This window comes from Euprymna scolopes, chromosome 19 (assembly GCF_053919585.1).
Source record: "Euprymna scolopes isolate OS-2025 chromosome 19, ASM5391958v1, whole genome shotgun sequence".
In the NCBI taxonomy this organism is placed as follows: Eukaryota; Metazoa; Mollusca; class Cephalopoda; order Sepiida; family Sepiolidae; genus Euprymna; species Euprymna scolopes.
Window position 1 is genome coordinate 60,772,072 of NC_136500.1, and position 26,790 is coordinate 60,798,861.

The window sequence follows — 26,790 nt, forward strand, 5'->3', positions numbered from 1 at the left end:
TAGTTTGTGAGAGACCAACCTTTTTGCCATCCATTGTTGCAGTAAACAGTCGTACAGATTTATTTTTGTGAAGTATCAGATTACGATTGGTATTTGAACTGGAAATCCACTTGCTGGTCGATTGATATGCACAAGAGCATGATTTTCAAAAGAATTGACACGTTTGCGGATCAGTGTGGGTGGAGTGAATGATCAATTTCCATTTGATTTCTGAATTTTTATTGATTACCCATTTTGTTCTTTCTGATTGATATTTTTTTATTTTTATTTGTCTTTGCTTTCACACAGGAATGTTTGCTGCAAATTATTAACCATATCGGAAATTATTTTTTATTCATGACAACTAATGCTGTGACTGTCTCCATTTTGATTGGCTAATTTCTGATTGTTTATTGAAGAGAAAAAATGCACCGTGACGAGATGGAAGATTCGTGATTGGCTTAGAATTATTTATACACACACAATCATGGACACAGAAAAATAGAGCTAAGAAAAAGAAACATCATTAATATGGAGATGATTCTGAATTTGATCTGTCATCGCCAGCAAGTGCCTTGTCAGTGCAGATCACAAACTATCCAGGATTATGTTCATTGTATTTTCATGTTGGCACTTATCCTGGACTTGTAAAGTAACTAGAGTCGCCTTTTACATACAGCACCTGGTATTCCTAAATGATTAGCTATATACACGTTAACAATATAGAAATCAAACAAAAAACTGTCGACAGTATATTTTTGTTTTATTCCCTAACTAAGAACAAATCTGAGTTACTTTAATATAGATCTCTAGATATGTTTGCTTTGGGGTGTACTGAATGAGTTAAACAAGACAACCGAGGGATACTTTATTTCCTAGTCAAGAACAAAACTTACCGACTTTTATGTAGACATGTTTTTCATACAGATAAGTTATGCATCAACTGTATATCAATTATTACTAGTTCAAATGGACGTCTCAGAATGGGATTTAAAGTAAATTATAACAGGCTGCAGATCCTAAAATAACTTTGTTTTAAATTACATTCGATGTTGTAATCCTGTAAAATCCAATGTGAAGAGTCTGAGACGTATCCCCAAATGTATTAAAAAATAAAAATAAACTATATCACAAGTTAAAGAAATTTTACTAATTGATTGGTCCCTTGACAAAAGGAGGGTGAACATGTAAATTCACTCTTGTCCGTTCGTCCGTCCGCACTTTCCTCAATAACTACACTTTGGAATTTTTAAAATTTTGCACTAACATTAAACATGGTATGAGTAAAAGAAACAACAGATTTTCCGGGAAAACCCCAGTTGCTCCTCTAGGGGTGCCTTTTGGGTTAAAATGGCTAAAATTGACACTTGGTGCTTATTAAAAAAAAAATTCATGCCTTAGATTTTTATAAAACTTTCTGAAAAATTGTAACTAACTGATTTCTATATAATTTTGTTTGTCTATACTTTGCAATAACTTTTTGATGTGCCCCAGAGGCTCTTTTAGGGCTAATAAAAACACTCCATTTTTGGGACTATTTTACCATATTAGTCCAAAATGTTCTGTGTATGTCTATTTAGCAGTTTTGCATGGTGCTGAACTTAAATTTCAATATATTAAGGCCTTGAGGACTTTTGGGGCTAAATGGAGTGGGAGGGGGCAAATGACGGACTTAGTCATTTCCTTTTTTTTTTTTTTTTTTTGCATGGTGCAGAACTCGAATTTACATATGTTAAGGCCTAAAACTGCACCGTTTGTTCATTTTCAGCAGGATTTGATGTCCCTTGAGGACTTTTGGGGCTAAATGGGGGGGGGCGCGAAATGCTGAAATTGGTCATTTTTTATGTCTCATTCACTGTGCACTGTAAATATGCAATTCACACCTACAATCTTAATTCCTCATTGAGCTGAGCCTCTTTGCCATAAGATTTTTTGTTTTGTTTTGTGGATATTGTGGATATGGAACTCCTGTTAGGTTAATAACCTTAGTTAAATTAATTACGAAGTAAATAAACAAAAATTTTAAAAGTTAATCAGACAAAGGGAGGCAACACCAAGCCGCTTACACCACTGAAAATAGATCAAAGAGACAACTCTTCAGTATTCAAAAATTCACCAGCATTGATATTTTCAACAACTCTTACTTCCTTAAATACAGATTTGTAATTCTAAAACACCTGTGGACCTTTTAATAAGTACAAGAGTATCTGATATGTCCCTGAAAGGGGGGTATATTTATTTGAAGTAGCTGTTGGACAAGATCAAAGTGTAATATCTGTTCTTCAGATGCTGCACTTCCATTTCTTGTTCTCTTTTGGTGGAGGATCAGTCCTTCACGACTGAGACAATTTTTTATTTTTGTACCTTTTCTCCACGTTAAAAAACGACCCTGGTGTCTAACTCTGTCCTGTGGGGAGGCATAGTAAATAGGTACACTAATTGAGTAATACAATTTAGTATGTTGCCTTAATGATCAACTGTTTTTGTAATATGGTTAAGCTTTAGACTTTTAGCATATCTTTCAACGTCTCTTTCAGACCCATCTGTATTTATGGCTGACACCAGCCAATCATATTTTTGTGAAGAGGTATCCGAATATGTTCAAATTCTTTATTACATCAGTATAAACCCTCAAATACTTTGCAACAATCAAAATTTATTGCTATGATAAAAACTGTGCAAAAATAGTCAACATAAATGAAGTTTTTGGACCAGAAAAGTTTTTGAGTTCTCGGAGTTAATTCACTGCAAAAGTTTTAAAATGATCACAATTTAATCTAATTGGCTATTTTGCTTTACGGCATATCAGTACTTTGTTAAGGGTGATGATAGCTAAGTGGTTAATGAAACTACTAGTATATATGAGGAACGAATATATACTACAGAACAGATAATGTCTGGGAGGATGATATCATTACAACGACAAAAAAAGTATTTATCCTATTCCTCTCCCTAAAAAATATAAGTAATACTAAGGGGTTATTGTATCATGGCCACAGAATATATATACTACATTACCCACTTCCTAGAAGAAGGTAATGCCTAGGAGAATGATCTCATGACAACAGAACAGATACCACACTACCATCTATCGCTCAGAATTGAGTATTGAAAGATAGATTAGTCTGAACTATTATAGTAAACTGAATTGATCGTTAAAAGATAGTGATAGTATAATTTTGGATTCAAAGAGAGATACCAAATCTCTATTAGTAATAGATTTATAGATAGATTGGCATTGTCAAGTTTGTCCATTAGTCATAAAACTAACACATTTCATTGTTTTAATTTAGGACTAACTACCTTTTAAACTGTATTGCGTAAGATATTTTTTTTAGACTTTTTCATGATGATCATGCCGTTCTGGTTATTGCCTTGTGATTCTACCATTATTCAAGCATTGTATTGTTCTTTGGCATAGCCTAAAGGTGTCTTTGGTGATACAAAAAACATTTGTTAAACATCGGCTTCCTTTTTTTTTTTTTTTTTTTTTTTTTTTTTTAAATCTTAAATATTTATTTTAGCAGATATTGATATTCCATATGTGTAGGTTATCTAGTCATAATCCAAATGCTTGGCTCAGACTTTGACTACTGAAATTTTAAAAGTTCTGGATTTAACCTAAAACAACATTACACAACTAATACTTTATGCATACAATATATTATCTATAATTTTATATAAGGCAGGCATGGTGTTCAAGGGTTTATCATATCAATTCACCCTCCTCCCTTGTTTTTAATGAACAAAAATCTAAAGAATTAAATCATCATATTCAGTTCAACGTTTGTTTTAAATGCTAACATTGTTGTATAACGATTGAATGGAATGAGTGGCAGATGGAAGGTTCGAATTTAACCATAAGTTAATGGAAGTTGGCAAACCATGTGGACTCAGGAAGAAGGGAGATCTTTCTCTTTTTGACGGACAACTTAAGCAGATAGATGCAAAACGTGGCTGTTCTTTGAAAAGTCCTGGTGACAGTGGTTGCGCACGTTGTAGGTAGGTAGGTGTAATGAGCAAAACTGTCTTTCTTTCCCTTTTTCTTTCTCTGAAGAGCTGCTGATAATGGTTAACCCTGTTCTCTAACCCTGTTTGTGAATGAATCAAGTTGTGTGTAATAATAAACTACTAACAACTAAAGATTGGCGTCTGATTAATTGTATCCACAGATTATCAACAATTTACGTTTCCGAGGCCAACAACAGGTGTATAATAGTTTATACATTCGAAACACCATCCCCCTAACTAGAGAAATAAAACTAGAATCAGAGGGCCAGGCCTTTATGTGCTTCAGACTAAATATGCAACACAATATTAGCTATTTATATTTTCTCTACCGCTCTCCCTCAAACCAAGACTGTACCCTAATAAACAAAGTCTCAGACAGCATAGATATAGCACTCTCCCTCGATACTAGCGCACAAATACATGTATTTGGTGACTTCAATGTCCACCACAGTAACTGGCTAGGATTCTCAAATCACACAGACGTAGCTGGTAGCGCCACATATAGCTTCTCTATATCTCATTCCCTATCTCAGATGGTTACATTTCCGACACGTTTCCCAGACCAGCACGATCAACATGCCTCACTTCTAGATCTCTTTCTGACAACAGTTCCCAATGACTGTACAACAAATGCCCATAGCCCACTCGGGAATGCTGATCACGCTGTGATAATGGTAGAAATCAGCCTAAATTCTCGCCCTAAAACTGAAGACCCACTACTCAAAACAACGAGGTATTACAAAAAGGCTGATTGGGAAGCCATCAGGGAGCTCATCAGAGATGCCCCATGGCAAAATATCTTTACTCTTCCAGCGGAACAGTGTGCAAATGAGACAACTGAATGGTTCAAAACTGCTATTGAAGCACATGTTCCCGCACGGAAATACTATAGCAAGCCCCACTCCCCCCAATGGTTTACTTCTGCTTGTGCAGCTGCCATTTGTCAAAGGCAGCATGCGTTCCGCAGATTCAACCGACATAAGTCCAGCTCAAATAAACAGAAGTTTATAGAAGCTAGAAATAATTGTAAGAGAGTGATAGACACAGCTAAGTCAGATTACTCTGAAACCACCATAAAGCGCATCGAAGCACAGAAATTAGGAACCCGGGATTTTTGGAAAATCTACAACAGCGTAGTTAATAATGGACAGTCAATTATTCCCCCACTAACAAACAATCATGAGGTTGCTTGCACGGCAACTGACAAGGCTAATCTGCTTGCCAGTCGGTTTGCCTCAAACTCCACACTGAACTCGGTACACCACTCACTCCCTGATTTTCCTCTGCGAACAGACGCCACACTTGACGACTTGAAAATCACCCCTTCTCAGGTACATGCTATTATAAAAAACCTAGACACCTCTAAAGCATGTGGACCAGATCTCATCCCGGCTGTGCTATTAAAAAAATGCTCTGCCGAGGTTGCTCCAGTTCTGTCCAAACTTTACAATAAATGCCTTAACGAATCTTGTTTTCCCGACTGCTGGAAAACCGCCTCTGTGGTACCAGTCTTCAAGAATTCTGGTGAAAGAACTGACCCACTAAATTATCGCCCCATTAGCCTCCTCCCGCTTTTCGCCAAAATATTTGAGTCCTTAGTTAATAAAGCCCTAGTCCAGCACCTAACAGCTGCTAAACTCTTGACTGACAAACAATATGGATTCAGGCAAGCCCGTTCAACAGCAGATATCTTAACTGTAGTTTCTGAACGTATATACCGTTCATTGGATAAAATAGGGGAGGGTAGAGCGGTGGCCCTTGATATATCTAAGGCTTTTGACAGGGTATGGCACGATGGTCTTCTAAGGAAAATTAGATCATATGGAATCACTGGAAGAATTCATAACGTAATTAAATCCTTCTTAAGTAATAGAAAAATCAAAGTTGTCCTCGACGGACGTACATCCAAACAATATGACATAAATGCGGGAGTGCCTCAGGGGTCTATCCTTGGACCTCTATTGTTCCTGATATTTATAAACGACCTCCCTGATAATATTGTTTCGGAGATGGGTATATTTGCCGATGACACCACTCTCTATAACAGATATGAGGGGAAAACAAATGAACACATATCCAAGAAAATGGCAGAAACACTAGAGGATGACCTCCAATCCGTAGTGGAATGGGGACAAAAATGGTTGGTCTCATTCAATGCTGCTAAGACTAAGCTTGTTTCCTTCAATAACTACAAGAAACCTTCTCTACCACCAATAGCAATGGCCAAGAACACATTGCCTGAAAGTACTTCTTTTAAACTCCTCGGCCTAACGTTTACAGGGAATATGAACTGGAATAGATACATTGAGAGCATTGCCAAGGCTGCTGCAAGGAAGGTTGGCTCCCTCTACCGTGCTAGAAAACTACTTACGCCTGACAGTATCCTATACCTCTATAAGGCAACCATTCGCCCATGTATGGAGTACTGTTGTCACATCTGGGCTGGTGCATCTGCTGCTTGTCTCTCGCTCCTGGACAGGGTTCAAAAAAGAGTCGCAAACCTGATAGGTCCTGAACTGTCATCTGGGCTTCAACCTCTGTCCCATCGACGAGATGTTGCATCCCTCTGCCTGTTCTACAAATACTTTAATGGTGAATGCTCTGACGAACTGCAAACACTTGTACCTCCCCGACGTAACTACCCCCGACAAACCCGACAAGCTACTAAGTCTCATCCCTTTACAGTGGAGATCCCTAGGTGCAAGAAAGCCTTTTACTCCAATAGTTTCTTCCCCAGAACTGCGGGTCTTTGGAACTCCCTTCCGGGATTCTGCTTTCCCAACTGCAATGATATGCAGAAGTTCAAGTGTAATGTTAACAAACATCTTTCTACTCTTCTCCCTTCATAATGACCCCGCTAATTAATTCCCTAATAGTAGCCCCCTGCTTCAAAGTGGCACTGTGCCTTGTTTGGGGTGAAAATTGAATAAAAAAAAAAAAAAAAAAAAAAAAAATGTCATGAACAACCAAAACTGGCACAGTATGTATTGGGCGTCTTTTAGAAATTGACTTTCAAACTAACTTATCTCTGACCAGGTTTTATTGATTGTCTTGAGTTCATCCACATCACTTCCTCTCGTTTTTTTCTTTAGCCTTCCTCTGCCAACTGAACTTACTACCTCAACTGTTCTGCATCTACTAACTCGAGATCTCCATTCTATCAATGTGATCAAACTGACACAGTCTCTTATTCTGCACACATCTTATGTTCTTCAGATTTAATCTTTAAGATCATCAGATCTAAACCTGTCTTTAGTACTCTCATTACATTACTATTGTACTATTCTTGTATCATTTCTATCCATGCAACGCTTATCCCCAACCTTCTCTGGTCAAGTTTCACTTCCATACATCATCACATTTTATAGACATGCCTGATAGATTATTCCCTTCGTCAACAGTTGTAATAATTTGCTGGTTAGTAATATGCAGAAGTTTCCTAAACTTGTTCCATCCACTCCTCTTTTTAATATGCTAGGAACAGTTTTTTCCCATGCTCCAATCGTATCATCAAGGTCACAAAATTTAACTACCTCAGAAGTTTTGTCATCCAAATATACATTTTCATCTGTCTAAAGTTAAAAAAAAAAAAAAAAAAAAAATGAATATGAGGAAAATTCCAAACAAAGAATTTTTGTCATTCATTGGTGATCATCATATCATTTTTTTTTAAAGATTTTTATTTAATTTTTTGGCCATTATTCACATGCATCATTTTACTTTTTGAATTCTGAAAATTTCTAGACCCCGATTTTTAATGCAATGAATTTACGCTGACTTCAACTCTGATGCCCCAACATGTATGTTGCGTATTGAAAGTTAAATAATAATTTAAAAAAATTGTTAGTCAGAAATTCCTTTAAGCTAGGAGCAAATTGTAATAACTGTTCTGATACTATACTTCATCTTTTCTGTCCTTAATCAGTAAAGCGGAAATCCTTCTAGATTGGATTGCACAAAAATTAAAATTGGCTCAGAGTACCCCTTTTTGGAAGCTGGATTTTTTCTACATTAGAAACTGACCTTGTGTATAAATTAGCTCTCATGGGAAGGCAAGTAATTAGATGATTACAGTATAACATATTGCATAAATTCTTTAATTCTCCGAGTTTGAAATCAATTAGTATGGCAGTCACTTAAGCAATAATTGTTGTCCTACATTTTGTGCAGATATTGTTTCTGTGAGTTAACCAAGCAAAATTGATTGCGGTTCTTTACTAAAAACCCAGACGTTCATCTCCCATGTGACCATCAAAAATGACTCCTGATGCCAAAAATTTGCATGCATTTAAATCTGGATGTTGGTGTTTTCTTGTTTTAGACACATAAATGGGAAGGACAACAAAATATTGCCTTGTGGTTAGCGAGAAAAGGGTGTGGATTAGGTTATACTGGGTATGAACACTAATTTTATTTTATTTTTTTCATTGTGAGATTTATCTTCATGAAAGTTGTACCCCCCCCCCCCCCAATAATTGATAATGAGCCATGTTGAACGGCCATATTTATGGAATAGATGCAGAATTATTCTTGGAATCCATACCGGCAAGACCAATGATGAAATTTGAAACTTCAACATCAGCAGGAGGATTGTAGGAAAGACGGGAAAGGAATTGATTAAAAACTTGATTGAGAGTCAGCATCATATAAAAATGCACGATTGATCTGGCACGGCCAGAACGCCATATTGTTTGGTTATTAAATTCTTAATGGAACCACATTCTCATGAAACTATAAGATAAGTAGTACTGCAACAATTATCATAATACGAGGCCGATTGATATTGCCACAAAAATTTGCTACCATTTTATTGAAATGTTTCTAAAATTACTGCAACTAACAACACTAAAACCAGTGTCACTTCCATTCAGGTGTGCTGCCTGTTACGAAGGAGCATTTCAATAAAATAATAATAAAAACCAACTGTTTGTTTAAAATGTGTGCTAAGTATTCTAGACAATCCTAATAATCAAATCTCAAAAGTTTTTAATTCACGAAATAGTTTAAAAGCAAGAGTATAGTAATAGAAACTTTAGAATGATCTAGATGGCCCCAGAGGGTTCTGCAATAATCTAGAATGAGTTAAGATGCCATATAAATAAAGGTGGAGAGGGAAACAGATCAGTTATCAGCTTGTACCCATTAAGGTAACTCCGGTCTCTGATTCATGGATAAGTCCAGCCGAAAGATCCAAAACACAAAAAGGAAAATCCATCCCCTCAACCCACGGCAAGTTTGCAGAAACTGTTTTCTGGACTAGTGTTAAATACAATTTCGAAATTTTCTCATTGACCAAATATTTAAAAGAAAAACAAAAAAAAATCTTATTGCTATTGAATTTCATTATTAATAGAGTGAATAGTCACTCGAAGTCTGGCCTGTTAGCGGTTCTTAATTTCGACTACCTTCCTTCCCTCATGCCCTCCACTTCCTCGTCCTAGTTTTTGATCACCAAGCTATCATTTCTTTTTATATTGATAGTAGTAATTCTAACCAACTGTATCTTTTGTTAACCGACCCTTTTCGTTTGTTTTGTTATTGTTGTAAATATTTGTGAACAAACCTTTTCGTTTATTTTGTCATTGTTGAAAATAAAGGAAAATATCATTTTCCTAAAACTATATTTCATATCATTAATATATTTTTTTAATTGTTACATCTTGAATGTAACATGATGAAAACTAAAGTCTGCATTCATGGTCAAGAATTGGGAGCCTTTGAAATCTATTCTGGTATCCAAAATGATTTGTTTTTTTTCTCCCATGTTTACTATTGATTGAATCGCCTCAAATGCTCTCGAGAACTTTCCAACAGTCACTATGAGCTGAGAGTTTGTACCCAAAGACTTGGACAACATAGCAATCTTGTGCAACAATTTCGTTGGCATCCAGTCGGCAATTAAAGAATTGTGCCGCCCCCTCTTCCTCCAACATGATTGTAACAAAAACCAAGTTGCTAGCAGCAGGCTTTCTTACATCTAAAAGACAGCTAATCATCTTTGGTAAGGATCTTAGAATTTGACTATTTCAAATACTTTGGGTTTATCATTGCAACAAATCTGAGAATAGATATGTATATATTATTTTTAATTGGAATTCATTATCGAGATGAGTATTATTTATATTAATTTATTTTATTGCGGACTATTATTCTCATCTTTATTAGTTGTTGTTTTCAAAACGTTTCGGCCAACTATTCCTCTGGCCTTCGCTAGGTGGTAACCACGACGGATAGGAACTTCGAATCTCCTAACTGCATTCTCAGCAATCACTGCCATTCGTAGTTGTTGTTGTCTCACCACGTTTTGGCCAAGTAAACCTCTGGCTGGCTTTGGGGTAGGATTTAAACCGCTATTTTCAGACAATGCTCATCTGGAACCGTAGAAATTCAACGTCTCTATCAACTGCGCCACGGGCCCTGAAGGGCGATCAAGGTTGGATTTTTTGATCTTATAAATCCACGTTTATTTATCTGATCTTCCATGGTCTGGTCCGTACCGAATGAATGGTATATATATTATTTTTAATTGGAATTCATTGAGATGAGTATTATTTATATTAATTTATTTTATTGCGGACTATTATTCTCAGAGGCTTACTTGGCCAAAACGTGATGAGACAACTATAGATGGCAGTGATTGCTGAGAATGCAGTTAGGAGATTCAAAGTTCCTATCTGTTGCTGTTACCACCTAACGAAGGCCAGAGGAATAGTTGGCCGAAACGTCATGAAAACAACAACTAATAAAGATGAGAATAATAGTCCGCAATAAAATAAATTAATATAGAAGATATGTCTTCATCAGAAATTCCTGTCTTGCTTTCTACCACTTACAATATTGTTTGTAGTCCAGGAAAATTAAAATTTATCAAGCTGACAATTTGACATTTGCGGACAATGTCTTTTATCATTACTGTGTTGCATTCTCAGTTTTTTTTTTTTTTTTTTTTTTTTTTTTTTTTTAAACACAAAACGAAATGCCTATTGTCTTACCTATTCAGAAGATTATTAGCTTTTACTTATGGAGCTATATTAGTCATTAAAATAGGGGAGCATTTCACTTCACTTTACTTTATATACAAGATATATCATCGTATAATAGTTATATAAGCTTTGTTTATTTTAATAAATTATTTAGTCATTAAAATACTTTTTGTATTTTAATTTAAAATCCTGCTCATATTGATTAAAGGTTGAAAAATCCAAGTAGTTTTAAAATTTGTGAGAAACATGACTATTAAGCTTCCATATTTCTATAAAAATTCCTAAACTTTGGGTTGGAATGATTTCTCCAACTGCAAAGATTTAACTGTATTTTCCATTTTCTCTTGATACTTTATGATGAACACTCAGCGAGTCACTAAAGCAACCCTTTGATTGCTAATGAATCATTCGTTTATCATTCATTTGACACAATGAATATTGCCAATGGAGCTTAATTACTGTTGTGTTAAGGCCACGTGGCCAGTGGAAAAATCAGAATTGCAAATGCAAAAATACAATCATTGCTTAATAATTGGAATTGTTGACATATAGTGTTGACTTGACCTAAATTTATAGCCTGTTTTTGTTGCATTAATAACGTTATTATTCCACAGACAATATCGTTGCTGACTTAAGTTTACATGCTAAGTAGATATGAATATAGCAATAATTATCTTCATAGCTTTTCGATTTGGTAAGGTCGATAATTCATTTGAATTCAAATTCAGATTTTATTTTTTGTATAATGAGTAGTATCTATTGCATAGAATGAAATGCTTTAGTGTATTTTTACACACGTTAGTTATTCTATAAAAATACTAGCGAGGGGTACCCGGCGTTGCCCGGGTGTTTGTAGGTGTGTGTGAAAAAACCCGAAAATGTGAAAAAACAGGTGCCCGTGAAAAAAAAACGAAGCGTTGACGACGCGCAGTTGGAAAATAGTAAAGTGTGAAAAAAAAAAAACAGGTGCGCGTTTTTGATTGACGTGACTGCGATAGCTATTCAGCAGTTACGATTTTGTGCGGGACAGTTTTTAAATAAATAAATAAATAAATCGGTTTGTTTGTTTTTAACTAAGTTCGGGGAAAACCAGCTCCTTGTTTATTAGGGGGGAGTGTCTCGTCTGGAAATGAAAGCTACCATCTGATATGACGAAGTTGACATTGAACAAACGTTACTTAGCTCTCTAGAGACCACTGGCTCTGGGCCGGTGTTTATTTATTTGCTTCCCCACTGAGCAAATTAGGCACAAGGCCGTTTTTTAATGGGGAGGGGAAAGGGGGACCAGATGGGAAATGGGAGCTGGATAGTCACCGTTGGTATGAAGGGTTGCCCCTTCATTGACCAAGGTCAGATATGTGGAGGTCTGGTCTTTGCTTGCAGCATCTGTCGGAACAGATACTATACTTTGATCTTGTCGCCCGTACCGCGCAAGGCGGCGTGGCGGTGATGAGTCAAGTTTCGCTTTTTGTTTATACCGAAAACCGAATGTAACACGTGCCGATGCGGGAAATATGGAATAATTAACGTTTAAAAGTCAATAAAATTAAATAGACAGGCGAGCTCCGTGGTTAAGTGTGAGATATTACAATTTATAGATGATATAAAAAGTTTTAAGAAGTTGTGACGCGAGCGAGCGCTTCTCTGAAAGAAGCCTTTTGTGGACATCGAGGAAAAGCGTACATACATGCATACATACATACATTTTCGCTTTTATATATAGATAGAAGATAATTGCAAGTGTTCTGTAAAATATGCATAGAAAATATTTTTTCAGGAGAAAACAATTGGCATTTTCCAAAAACAAGTCGCATGTGATTTTTTGATATTATGTTTCTGAATTTTTGAGATGATAATTTGTATTATTATTATTATTATTAGTATGTACTGTTCTCATCTTGAGTGTTATTTGCACAACTTTTCAGTTTATGTAATCTTTGATCTTCAGGTGTATCTTGTCGAACTCAGATTTCGAGTCAAACTTGGGGAATCTGCAAAATTTTGTGAATTCTTGAGTTCGATATCAGCCAAAACTTTGAAGATAACACAAGATGAGAACTGTAACACAAATAATACAGGGTGAGTCATGGGAAACGGATGATTTTAGACCGAAGACTGCAATACGTGAAAATATCCAAAAAATAAGTGGAGAAACTTTAGTGAAAGTGGAGGCTAACTTTAGAAAGTGGTTTCAAATTTGTGCTTGTGAAAATGACCATTTGTCAGACATAATTTTTCGCTTTTAAATATTCCATAATGGCATAGTTTAATAAATGTTTTTATGTACATAATAAAACTTTTGTTGAAATATTTGCAGAATTTTGTTGTCCTTAGAAACATCTGACTCACCCTGTATAAATATGACCCCCCCCCCCCAACAAAATATTTCCTTTATTTCCCAAAAAATCTTCTTGGAGATAACATGAATATTGGATGCATGGATTTGATATACACATTAAGTACTAAAAATGCTCTTTCAAACATAAATGTGAAAGACTAAATGAGAATGACAACTGATACAAAAATCCTCAAAGATTGAGGACCTACTTAAAACTGAAAAACAAAAAGTTCCTGATATATTCGAGTTATTGCTTATTTTTTTTATTTTGCATCCAACATTTTCTCTATCTTCCTCTCTCTCTCACTCCTGTTATCTATACTATTAATAAAATTCTTAAATGTTTATTTATTTGTGTGTGTGTCTGGTCATGAACAAGCTCCTATATGGTTGACTATTTTAAAAAACTAATTACATATAATGATAGAAGATGTATTGAGACACAGGAATGGGTATGTTTGATCCTGCAGAACGGTGGTTCATTAAAATTGTGGGGTCTGCGTTCGCGCCTGGTCCACAAAGTATGGAAATAAAAAATTTAAAAACTAAAAAAACGTTTGCAAGTGTTTTTGATATAGATGTACATAAGAATACTTTGATAAGTATGTTTTAACTTAAATAGGGATGGTATAATAAAATTGTGGGGTCTGCGTTCGCGCCTGGCCTCCATAGAATGGAAATAGGCACGAACTTTAAAGACTTTTCATATCTATCTGCGTATGTATACTTTGATGATTATGTTTTAGTTTGAAGAAATATGGTATAATAAAATTATGGGGTGTTCGTTCGCATCTGATCTTCATAGAATGGAAATATGTCACAAAGTTTAACAAGGTTTTTTAATATAGATCCACAGAATATTGTGATAAGTGTTTCAGTGTGAACCGGTTTGGTGTGATAAATTATGGGGCTTATCTATTTTCTTTTTACTTTCATCATATTTTGCTTTGGTTTTGATACCCCCGAATTCGAAGCTATCTCTTTATAACCCTTCCTTTTCATAACCCATCATACTTCAATAAATCAGAGTCCATTTTCTGTAGGCTGTTTTTGAACCCAGTCAACGACGGGTACTTTTGCTAGTATATATATAAAACTTTTGAATGGATGCACCAAATGGAAAAATTATTTTTTTTCCCTGAAAGGTGTGAGTCCTTAGATTGTCCTTATCTAAATATGATTCGTAACAAACAACAGTCATACAAAAAGCCCGAAATAAGGTTTTTGAGCCATTTCATGCAAAAAAAAAGTTACCTGCCCATGTCAACAGAATTTAGCACTGTCTGTATACAGTCATGCGAACATCTTTTGGCATACGAACAGGACTTGTGGCGTAATGGATAACACGTCTGACTACGGATCAGAAGATTCCAGGTTCAAATCCTGGCAAATTCATAATGATTTTAACCATCATTTTATCCGACATATACTCGTTATCCTTACCCTTAGAGTATTTTTTGTTTTTCAGTGATATTTCTTTTTTGTCCATATGGGAATTTCCCATACTCAGATTTCACAAGGTAAGCATTGATGGTAAGACTGTTGAGTGTACTTAATGTTGAGTGTACTCGATTTTGTGTTTGAGTCAGCGTTGTGTGTGCCGACGTGGCACAGCTGCTAGTTTTTAATATTTACTTTTGAAAATAAGATTTGTTTACTAGTATGCTATAGATGTGCAGTATATCTTAATTTAAACATATGCAAAGTTTGAATATCCCATTCTGTTCTGAAAGTTTGCTAACCAGTGATTTTATTTATTATTTTATTTCATTTTCTTTCACGCAAACACTTAAGATGGACTTTTGCTCAACATTCTCTTTCAGCAGATTTTTTCCACATGTGTTCTAAGAGAGTTGAATATTTTACCCATCCTATCGACACTCCCTATATATCCATTATTCATACGTGCATATATATATACATTTCTCTCCCACTTTTTAGTGATTAACCCAAATTTCTTCTTTATGCATATGTACAACATCTTTATCTTTACAAATCGTACATCAAATAAACGTTAATCATATTTCCTAACCTCGGCTGCAAAAGGATTTTCTTTTAACTTCTATCTAAATTCACTGCCTCTAAAATATTTGCATTTACTCAGGTGAAAATTGGTGCTTTCTCTCTCCTAAGATCTCGGGAAAAACATAAACATCAAATTTCTATGGCTAAAACAAATAAAACATATTCTGATACTTTTATGTACAAGAAAACTTACTATGTACTTTTTTTTAATTTTTATTTTTAAAATTTTTTTACATTTAAAACAAGAATCTTTAACTTTTGATTGAATTTAATGTCAAATGTAATTCTAATTTTTGCCAAAATCTTAGTTTATTTAGTATTTATAACAAACTATAAAACCTACTCTATAGAACTTTTGAAAATAAAATTAAATCTGCCCCACCTGATATGGGTAATAACAGCTATTATTTACAAAATTACTATTATATCATGATTAAAAATGATAAAATCTTGTCTTTCGTGATTGCCCTTTCTTTTTTTTTAAGCTCTAAAGAAAAAGAATTTTATGTGTGTGACAGAAGATATACTTTTTAGTGGTTGTTTCAAAAACGTCACTGAAAACTAATGAGTAGTATTCTATTTACCTGCAATTTGTTTTGCTTTTGTTTTGAGCTTTTTTTTTCTTTTCCAAAATATTATTGTTGACAAATATAGTTAAGTAATTTTTATTTATTTATTTTTTTTTTTAGATGGCCATTTCAGAATAATTCTAACCTGGAAAGAGTATTATCTAAAAGGAATTAAATCAAATTACATTATATTCCTAATGCAGCAATGATCTCTAAGAGAAATTGAGAAAACTAAAGTTGTTTTTCTTTTTCTTTTTTCGTCTTGTTTCAAGGATAGTTCAGATTATGCTATTTATTCTAATTTGCTTACAGATATACAATTTCATGAAATGTAGTTTTGTTTATATGTTGATGGATGTTGACACGAATTTTCTGAATAATTCCTAATCAACCTGTTTTTTATTTTTTTATTTTTTATTCAGGTGAGTAAATTTTTGAACCATCAACTCCTGGGTTTTAAAATCAAAAGAACCGATTGTGGTAAGTTCTGAAAAATTATTTTTATAACAAAGTAAGCAGATTTGTTGAATAGTTGGTACTGGGGTTATCAGAATTGGAGTGAATTCATTACTTTGGGAATTGCCAACTGTTCAAATCTGCTTACTGACTCTCACCTACTTTTATTAAGAGAAATCACAAATGCACCATGTCATATGCAACTTTGCACACAATTTGATAGGTAAAACTACAAGCCTTTATTCAAGTAGAATCTTCAACTTGATTTCTATCATTTACACAATGAAATATTGATGCATTTTGCAAAAGTTTTCCTCAACTTGATAAAATAAACAAATTGCTTTCAATTTTACCACATTCACTCCTTATTCGTTGTGTTGAGTTCATTTGGATCTGTGAAGGCTGTTGTATACATTTTCTATTTACACCAGGAAAAGAATTTAAGAGGATTAAAATCTAGTGAACGACAGGTATTCTACATGACACCGTGTACTAATCAAATTAATGAAACTACGATTCAACCAATCTGCTTCATTTTTAATCAGTTAAATTTATTGGATTTTGTATTTCACTTGATTAAATGAAAAATATACAATTATCAACTTTCCTGTGTGTGCGCATGTCCAAACGTTAAGGACACCTGTTATATTTGTTATGTAACAATGGCCGTGTTTTAATGGAAAAGTTCGAGTGATATGTGAGTATCAAAGATGACCTCAAACGGACGTCTATGATATAATTTATGGACAGAGATTTTTCTCTCTTGGCTTTTGAAACTTCAAAAAAAAAAAAAAAACACATGCGAAGGGTGGATAATGTAACTAGATGTAGCAAGATAAGCTCTATCTTTCTCTCTTAATGGTTTGTGTGGCTGTGTTTTTCTTTTTCTGTAATGTTTTTAACAAACATCGACGTCTGACAAATAGAACCTAGGTTCCTCGACAACAACATGGTGTATACATACATTGGTAAGTGAATGCATAGCTCATTGAATTTAAGGAACCAATTGTGGATTACATAGAACACAATAAAGAAACTTTTTTATTTTTACTGAATAAAGTTAATAAATACAGGAAATCAGCCATGTTTCATACTACCTTGTTGTTAACTATAAAGTTATGATGAAATGAAAAATCTTGATTTCAGCTAATTTTGAAGATTGTTTTCAGTATAAATAATGAACCCTTATGTAGTCATGGTCACCTATTATAAATTTGCTGCACCTACCAGCATTGGTTGGGATGCACTTATAATGAGTTATCCTTCCTTGCTGATTTTATTTTTAGGTGATTATTTAAAAATGTTTCATATTGTCGTCTGTATCAAACTAAGTAATTTTGAAAATAAATTGTAGCTAAGTACATCGTTATATTGTCATTTTTTTTTTTTTTTTTTTTTTTTTTTTTTTCACCCCCCAAACAAAGTACGGTGCGAGTTTGATGTAAGGGGCTACTATCGGGGACATAAGTTGCAGAGAGACTATGTAGGGAGTTGAGCAGCGAGATGTCCGTTCACATTACACTGAAACTTCTGCATATCAGTATAGTTAGTAAAGCAGGAATTTGGAAGGGAATTCCAAAGTCTATCAGTTCTGGGAAAGAAACTATAAGAGTAGAAGGCTTTCTTACATCTACGGATCTCTATGTAGGGATGATATTTTGATGCTTGTCGAGTTTGTTGGGAGTATTTACGTTGAGGGGGGGTACAAGTGCTTGTAGTTCGTCGGAGCATTTACCATTAAAATACTTGTAGAAGAGGCAGAGAGATGCAACATTACATCGATGGGACAGGTTGAAGCTTTGATAACAGTTTAGAACCTATCAGGTTGGCGACTCTCTTTTGAACCCTGTCCAAGAGCGAGAGACTAGTAGCAGATGCACCAGCCCAAATGTGACAACAGTACTCCATACATAAGCGAATGGTGGCCTTGTAGAGATACAGGATACTTTCAGGCATAAGTAGCTTTCTAGCACAGTAGAGAGCCCACCTTCTTTGCAGTAGCCTTGACAATGCTCTCAATGTATCTGTTCCAGCTCATGCCCCTGTGAATGTTAGGCCAAGCAGTTTGAAAGAAGTGCTTTCAGGTAATGTATCTTTAGTCATAGCTGTTGGTGGTTGAGAAGGTTTCTTGTAATTATTGAAGGAAACAAACTTAGTCTTAGCAGCATTGAATGTGACCATCCATTTTTATTCCCATTCCACTACAAATTGGAGGTCTTCCTTTAGTGTTTTGCCATTTCCTTAGATATGTGTTCATTTGTTTTTTCCCCCCTTGCCTATTATAGAACGTGGTGTCATTAGCAAATATACCCATCTCGGAAATAAATTTAACAGAGAGGTCATTTAGAAATAATAAAGGTTCAAGGATATAGCTCTCAGGTACACTAGCATTTATATCATATTGTTTAGATGTACGACCGTTGAGAACAACCTGGATTTTTCACTTAACAATTAACAGATTAAAATTGGCTGATTAGAAGTCAAATTTGATTTGTAAGCTTAAATGCTATTTGAGCCTGACTTTGAAAATCCAATAATATATCTTTATAAGTCAGATAAGTGCTTTTGATTGACTCCCAGGTAAGTGCACTAAAAGTATTTTTGGAAGGACATTTCACACCATTCTTTGTTTCTATCAAGATAATTTTTTAGAACAGATGCTGTATAGGTAATCTGCGCTTTGTACTTGTACCTATTTACAATGCCTCTCCACAGGACAGTTAGACACCAGGGTCGTTTTTTAACGTGGAGAAAAAGTACAAAAATAAAAATTGTCTCAGTCGTGAAGGATTAATCCTCCATTGAAAGAGAAATGAAAGTGCCGCATCTGAAGAACAGATACTACACTTTGATCTTGGCCAAAAGTACTTGTAAACGAGGTTTAAAACATTTTGAGAATTGTTCTTCCCAAAATGATTTCTTTTTTCCAGTTCACTCACAGGAAGGTCGCTGAGGGCAGTTATTTACAAGAAAGAAATGACCATGGCTACTCATTAAATAATGCAAATCATTGATAGATGCCCTCTCCCTTTCCCTCTCTCACACACAGACACTGTTGTCAAGTAGTTTATTCATAGTGAAAGCCGCATTTAAAAATAACTGAAATTGGCAAGACTTTTAAATTTCATCTAATTTTAAAGTTAATAAGGTTGGCATGTAGTTAATAACTTAATATGAATTCAGTAATTTGTTCTAATTAACTTCCGTTTAAAACTAATAAAAAATCAGTTTCTTGTGGCTTATATGATTCAAATCTAATTAAATCTGATAGTGTTTAAATAAAGCTTTTACTGTACTAAGCAAAGGTATAGACGAAACTGATAGCTTAAACACTCAACTCTGACCCCAATTCAGACTCCTAAAATTTTAAGATTCGACTCGAGAAACAGTAATAATTTATCTTGTATCACTCTGAGGATGTTATTAACTTGTTAGTTTGCATGCTTGGCACACTTGTATATGACTGTTTTAGATGGTGGGAGGGAGGGCAAATAAATAAAGGTAAAATGGTAAAGATTGAGAGGAATGAAGTGATGTAAATAAATGAGAAAAGGGTTGAGAAAAAGAAAGTCTATTATGACTAGGGCTGTAACAGCATATTCTTTTCATTGTTTTGACTCTCGAATGTGTATCCCTTGATATCTTATATGCTTTTATATCGAGTGATGTGGTTCTCATTTGATTAACTGTTACTCATGACATCACCAATGTATTTCGATTTTGTGAAATCCTTTGTCTTTATAGTCCTTGTAAAAACATGATTAGCAAGCAATGCCAAAGTTAAGACATTAGATATTTAATATATATTAGGTTGGTGCAAAAATGTTTTTTTTTTAACATATATATATCTGATTAAAAAAAAAAAAAAACGACATTATTTTTGGACCAACCTAATATATATATAATAAATACTGACCCAATTGGCGTTCTAGTAGTATTTATTATTTATAGCATTTTATTAAAAAAAAAACCCAAACGAGTTACTTTTCTGGAGGTTGACGGTTCAATCCTTAGTGTAGCCAACACTCAAAATACAATTACAAATTACTTAGGGCATCTACCCGTTCATGCTGATGAAACGAGAGCATGCTGTCCCTGTGTATTAAATAAAAAGTTTGGTTTGAAATTTCTTGCAGATTCTGGAGTTCAATAGAAAGATTACAGAGTTTTATTAGATACACATGAAGATCGGAGGTTATATTGACTGAAATGGTGTGAAAATAACACTTAAGATAAGAACAGTAGTCTGAATAATCCAAAAATAATATAATTAATCAAGTGTGAATCAATTAATACATTCCAATAAAATTTTCATGCCTATTTGAATAATCAATTCAGTTGTGTATTTATGTACAGTTATAAAACAATAATTTAACTGCTTCATATAAAATCATTGAAGGTAAACTTGTCTCATGAAACAATAGCTTTCTGCATCTGATGCACTGTAGCATCTGCTATGGCTGTACAGTTGAAGCTGAGTGTGTCTCTCCAGATGCAGGCCTGGGTAGGTGATAATGAGACCTAGGTTTGCTCAGTTACCAAGGTCCCCCTCTTGGTGTAGCAGACAATATGGTCGGAGCCAGCACAGCTGCAGGAGTTGTTGGAAAGGTTGTAATGCTTCACCATCTGCTTAACGGAATTCCAAACAAGATTTTTGTCAGGATTTACTCCCTTAGCCTTTGTCTTTCCTAAGGCATCTATGAAGCAGTGGAGCTATTTGCCCATAGCTGGGGATTTATAAAATCATTATCTGTTATTAATCTTGAAGAATCTCCTTAAAATTATGAAAATATATATTGGGAAAGCAAGATTCATAATGTTTGTTTTTTTTATATACTAATATATATATATATATATATATATTATATATATTAGTCCTCGTGCGAAAGAGCAGGACACAAAATGTTTTAAATAATAATAATAGAATAACAATAACAAAGACTTTCGCTGGCGAGGACTACTATTGACCGTAACCAGTTACACATTCCTTTTGAAATTTTCATCTCTATTTTTCTCGTTATGTACTGAATATTTGTTAATGAAACCTATATGAAATATGTTCCTTATTAAATTTTTAAAATTTTCGATTCTGAATGAAGTTTAAAAAATTTAATCTAAAAGTTATTTTAAAGTTTTTGTTAAAAAAAAAAAATCAGATTTTCTCATTATTCAGACCTGTATTACAAAGAGAGGGTTGCAAAAAAATGAGCTGTGGTGTGAGGAGAAATACAAACTGAAACAGAATATTCAGACCTGTAATAATACAAAGAGGGGGTTGCAAAAATGAGTTGTGGTGTGAGGAGAAATACAAACTGAAATAGAGAGGAGAGTTTTAAAATATAATATTAAAAAGATAAGATACGTTAGAAAAGCATTTCATCCAAGGCATGAAAATTGTTAAACAAAATTTTTTTACTATAGGCTTTAAAAATAAAGGTACAAGATTCAATTTGAAATTTATTTATCTTCAAAGTGCACTTTTAGAAATTTTACAAAGTAAGGTATAAAAACTTAAATTGAATCAAAAAATTACATTGGATTTATTTTATGTAATGTACATTTTGTTGCAATTTAAAAAAAATTATCTTTCATTTAGCAATTAATGATATAGATATAAAATTTTCAATGTTTTTTTTTTAAAGTGCAACAGAATGTACATTACATAAAATAAATCCAAGGTAATTTTTTTATTCAATTTAAATTAAATTTTTATACCTTACTTTGTAAAATTTATAAAAGTGCACTTTGAAGATAAATAAATTTCAAATTGAATCTTGTACCTTTATTTTTAAAGCCTATAATAAAAACATTTTGTTTAACAATTTTCATGCCTTGGACGAAATGCTTTTCTAACTTATATATACTATCAGTATGTTTAGTGGGTTGCATAGTTACAATGTATGCAAACAACAGACTTGCTGCAACTGAGAAATATTTAACAATGAAATTTAAAATGTTTGATATGCAGTTTTGGTCATTCAGAATTTTATTTCTCTTTGGAAAAAAGTGCCTCCTTAAATGGAGGTTTATGCTGAGAGATGTAGCTTCTGAGGAAATAATGTTTATTCAGATATGAGTTTCTCCGTTGTGATTATGACTTGAATTTTTGTGGAAAATAATGGCCAGGACTCCTTAGGTATTATATTTATAGATTGGCAGCAGATTAGGCTTTTCAAGTAGATATCTGGGAGGTCTTTCTGGTAATTCTAGAATATCTCCATATTTGTCAGAAGATAGGCAGTAGGAGTGAATCAGAGTTGGCCGCTGGACATCTCGTGATCAGTTTGGTTTTCTAAATGTCTTGATGTCAATTGGGTTTGTGTGCTTCTTAGTTGGGCTCCGAGCTATTGGGCATGTTTAATTTGGTTGGGCTGAAAATCAAGTCTGTTATTCAGTCCTAGGAATGCGAGTATAATTGTAACCTCCCAAAAATTTTAAACTAGCCTTGTGATTTGTTAACTGAGACCTTATTGACACTTTGGTGGGTGTCAGTCAAGGCATGACTTTAGATCGGCACAATGAGCAGACAATCACAGTATGTGCAGTAAATGCACACCACTTAAGGGAACAGCGAGGATACTAAAAAGAGCTCTCGGTTGGTTTCAATAAAAAAGCGGGGCAATGTTGGCAGCTGGTTTGGCTGCCCCATACCCAGCATTACAATCTTCAAAGGAAGAAAAAAAAAAAAAAACCTGACATAGTTATATGGAATAAGTCAGAGAGAGTTGCAACCTTGATTGAAGTGAGTGTTCCTAATGATGGCGGTCTTAACAGAGCTGAAAGAGAGAAACAGACCAAATACCAAGGTCTCATGTATGATATGAAAAGAAACTGGAACCTAAAGGGGATATCAATCATACCAGTTATCATAGGTGCCACAGGACTTATGAAGAAGAACCTGAAGTCCTACCTAACTAATATTCCTGGTTAACCAAGTGCAAAAGAGATTCAGACAATTGCACTTAAGGGAACAGCGAGGATACTAAAAAAGAGCTCTCGGTTGGTTTCAATAAAAAAGCGGGGCAATGTTGGCAGCTGGTTTGGCTGCCCCATACCCAGCATTACAATCTTCAAAGGAAGAAAAATAAAAAAATAAAAAGTAAGTTTTTATGAAGTTTGCAACAATGTAAACATAAGTTATTCCTGAAACCTAACTAAACCATGATGTTATCCCTTACTCCTCTCAACCTGAGCAATACAGAGTAACTAGTACATAAAATATAGATATTTAATCTTAATTATTTTTTAATAATTTTTTTTTAATATTTTTATATTAATTTTTATTTACACTTTTTGACTTTTGGCAGAGAAAACTACCACAAAACATCTTCACTTAAAGTTTGTATGAATAGCAGTGCTTGAATATTTTGAACCGTTTTTGTTGAAGAGCGTCTACTCTTTATTTATTAATTACCGAAATTAAGCGGTTGGATTCGTTTGTTTCTGCTGCTAATATACACAATGTGTGCGTATGTCAAACTAGTTTTACTATGTAATTTAATTGATTAATTAAATTCATATGGAAATTGTATGTGGATGACTAAAATTTGTTTCAACCTGTAAATTATTTTGTAAAAGTGAACGTGAAAGTTTTATTGTTAGATATAAGCGATACTGTTTAACGTTTCTTGTAACCAAATACTTATCTCTTGTTTAGATGGTTTTCTTTTGTTCAGCTTTTAGAAATGCAATTATTTTAACTCTTATCAAATAGAACCTCTCACTCTCTCTCTCTCTGTCTCTCTCTCTCTCTGTCTCTCTCTCTCTCTCTAATGTCTTAGTACACATTTCCTGCAACTGTCTTAATGGAGTTAATCTAACTTAAAGTAAAAATCGATTAAAATACTTTCACCTCTTTTTGTGAAGGACATAATTGATCAGCCAATGGCGAAAGAAATACTGTTTTCACCATTTGCAATTATGAGAAAAACTTTCAAACTCGGAAAATACTTGTGTTAATTTGAACCATTTTGTGCCGTCGTTGTAGAAATAAGTTTCCTACTCTTAACATTTTTGTTTTTATAAAAAAAAAAAAATCAACTAAACTGTACAAAGTATTTGGGAAATAGATGGGAAAGTATGGTCTTTTAAATCTTAATCTTAGCTTTACACATTAAGTAACTCATCTGGTGCTACCAGATTAGGCTGTCTATTGGCTTTCTGAGACGAAATGCACCTACATCGATTTTCTGTTTTTGTTTTCTATTCTCTTTTGTAAAACTTAATTATGTTCTACAAAAACAAAAACAACAGCCCCTTCCCCTTCCTTTCTTTTTCCTTCCCTACTTCCTGATCCTGGATATGACCTTAAACTATATCCGATGGTGAGGCCCCAGTTTGCAGGCTTTGGTGAGCGTGGAGCCACCCTTTAATTGCTATTGCTCCCAGGTCCACTCTGACACGGACTGGTAGTTCTTGTTAGGGTCCTAACTATGGGTTAAATAGAAACAAAAAAAACAAAAAAAAAAAAATATATTCTATTAAAAAATTGTTCTTCAAAATCTGATCAGATTCCACTTGACCCTGTCGACAGGCCATCAGAATATGCCGACTACCCCACTGCATGGAGTAGAAGTCCCTCAATGGGGCTACCTGTGCCCTTCTCTTTCACCCTTCTCCCCTCAACCCTTCACTCTGAAAATTCACTAATTATTTCTCTTGCTTTTTTGGTAATAGCCATCTGACATACTAGCCCTGTCGTGGGGCATTAGAATACGCCGACTGCCCCCCTGCAGAGGGTAAAAGTCCCTCAATGGGGCCACCTGTTGACCATGGGTGGCATCCCGTAAGGCTTACGAACGGAATCCTGGTGGTTGAGCAGATCATGTCCAGGGTATTTTAAGGACATGAGATGCAACACACCTCTTTGACCCTTACTTAAGCTAAGACAGGTGGTTTGATAGGCCCGATCCAATCAATCGGTTGGTCATGCCTAGCCCTAAATCAGATAGACATAACAAGAAAATATGCTCGCATTTCCCACACTATACAATAAACTGATTTAGTAAGCAGTGGCTGAAGGGTCAATCAACTTGCTGAATAATGGACTCAACACGACTGAAAAACTAAAATTCTTACTGAAAACGAGGTTTTCAGAAAGAAATTGAAGAACCACAGGTGCTTGAATCCACCAGCAAGATGAGTATACTTTTCCTGTATCCCTGTTGGGTTGGGGTGAATGGGTAACCCCCCCCCCCCAACACTTCCCATATAGGACTCGGAGGAAAAATGAAACAAACCAAATATATTAATGGAAACCAGAAAGCCTCAAAAAAGAAACCACACCGAAGTATCTGATGTCAGTAATTCTGACTCTGAAACAGAGCTTCATCAAAAAAAAAAACAAAAAAAAAAACAGAATGTTCCCCACTTCATAGTTATAGAAGCAACTGAAGGGGAACCAATAACCAAAATATCTCCATTCAAAATTGAAAAGATTCTATCTAGCATCAAACCTAAAATGGTAAAAAAACAAAATAATGGTACATTATTTCTTGAAGTAGAAAACCAAAAATACGCTGTTGAAATTTCCAAATGGAGACGTTTTAACAATAATCAAAAAGTTAAAATTTACCCTCACAAATCTCTGAACATCAGCAAAGGCATAATCAGGAGTATTGAATTATCACTGTGCCCTTTGGAAGAAATTCAGACTAACCTACAAAAACAAAATGTCATTGATGTTAAGAGTCCAAATTAATAAACTTGGCGAAATAATAAAACAAATACTTACATTTTAACATTCAATACTCATCAAATCCCAAACAAAATTAAAATAGGGTATGAAATGGTAAATGTTGAACACTACATACCAAACCCACTCAGGTGTTACAATTGCCAGAGATACGGACACCATCGGGACTGGTATACCCGTCCTCCAGTATGTATAAGGTGTGGAGTTATACGGATTGTAAAAAAGAGCCGAAATGCACTAATTGCCAAAAAGGCCATAGCGTAAATTCAAAAGAATGTGACAAATGGAAGAGTGAAAAAGAAATCAACAAAATAAAATATACAAAAAATATTACTTTCCAAGAAGATCACAAACTATCAGAAAATGCAAAATATTCTGAAATAACAAAAAAAAAAAAAAAAAACATATAGCAAACTACCGAACCAAATAAACAAACAAAAGTAAATTCACTCAACATTAAACCCGAGGATATTATTAAATTACTTAATGAAATGAAGGAACTTATGGAAGAATTTAAAAAAAAATTATAAAACAATTCAACAATGAAAAAGATTCTATAACTGAACAAAACTCTCAAGCTAAAACTAAACCAAAAAAAAAACTCATAAAATCCCAAAATAAAACACCCATAGAAACATCCCCACTTACAGAGGAAAAAAAAAACATATCAAAATACAGCCATGAAGAGAAAAGAAATAAACCTCCACTCAACATAGAAACTAAAACAAAACTAGA

At 34.3% G+C, this 26,790-nt stretch overlaps 1 protein-coding gene and 1 non-coding gene across 5 annotated transcripts in view; both read left to right on the forward strand.

The window, feature by feature from the left end:
• Positions 1 to 26,790, forward strand: part of LOC145303654 (bridge-like lipid transfer protein family member 3B) — a 305,183-nt gene that overhangs the window by 120,602 nt on the left and 157,791 nt on the right. The gene's annotated exons all lie outside the window — the stretch shown is intronic.
• Positions 14,634 to 14,706, forward strand: Trnar-acg (transfer RNA arginine (anticodon ACG)). The gene has a single exon. It is a non-coding gene; the product is annotated as a tRNA-Arg (tRNA).